This window comes from Carlito syrichta, unplaced genomic scaffold (assembly GCF_000164805.1).
Source record: "Carlito syrichta isolate Samal-C Ts95f unplaced genomic scaffold, Tarsius_syrichta-2.0.1 Scaffold301849, whole genome shotgun sequence".
NCBI classification, from domain to species: Eukaryota; Metazoa; Chordata; class Mammalia; order Primates; family Tarsiidae; genus Carlito; species Carlito syrichta.
The window spans coordinates 61,409-62,142 of NW_007245945.1; the positions used below are offsets into that span (position 1 = coordinate 61,409).

The 734-nt window shown below is 40.7% G+C and overlaps 1 protein-coding gene across 1 annotated transcript in view; it reads right to left on the reverse strand.

Moving 5' to 3' along the window:
• Positions 1-734, reverse strand: part of FBXO18 (F-box protein, helicase, 18) — a 34,565-nt gene that overhangs the window by 32,951 nt on the left and 880 nt on the right. The gene's annotated exons all lie outside the window — the stretch shown is intronic.

Below are 734 nucleotides of genomic sequence, written 5' to 3' on the forward strand. Positions count from 1 at the left end.
GGGCGACTGAGTGAGACTCCAACTCAAAAAAATAAATAAATAAAAATACCCAAGTAAACCATGGTATCAAATGCCAGAGCCACACACAATATGTCCTTTATACTAAAAAATATTTAAAACCAAGACACTAATGAGTATAACTGATATAGTTTATATTTTGTCGGTATTCCTCCCCAGCCCCAGCTTGTTCAGAAGTCACTCTTCAAATATCAGCTAATTCTTTCAAGGTTTAATATAATGTTTCAAATCTTCATGAATATTTTAAGACTTGTCAAAACTCAATTCCACACACAAAATACTTCTGAAAGCTCTTCTAATGGGATGCCGGAGACCTCATTTCTACCTGAATTTAGGAAACACAGTATGACAGCTATTAAACCACTCAACAGCATTTATAAATATGCTCACTTTGGGCTGGGCATGGTGGCACACATTTTGGAAAATCCCAGCATTTTGGAAGGCCAAGGCAGGAGGATCACTTGAGCCCAGGAGTTTGAGACCAGCCTGGGCAACATAGTGAGTAGCGAGACCCTGTCTCCACAAAAAAAAAAAGAGAAAAGAAACAAACAAAAACTACTAGCTGAGTTTGGTAGTGTGTACCTCTAGTCCTAGATACTTAGGAGGCCAAGGCGGGAGGATCGGTTGAGCCCAGGAGCCGCAGTAAGCTGTGATTGCACCACTCCAGCCTGGGTGACGGAGTGAAAACCTGTCTCAAAAAAAAAAAAAGGAGAGGG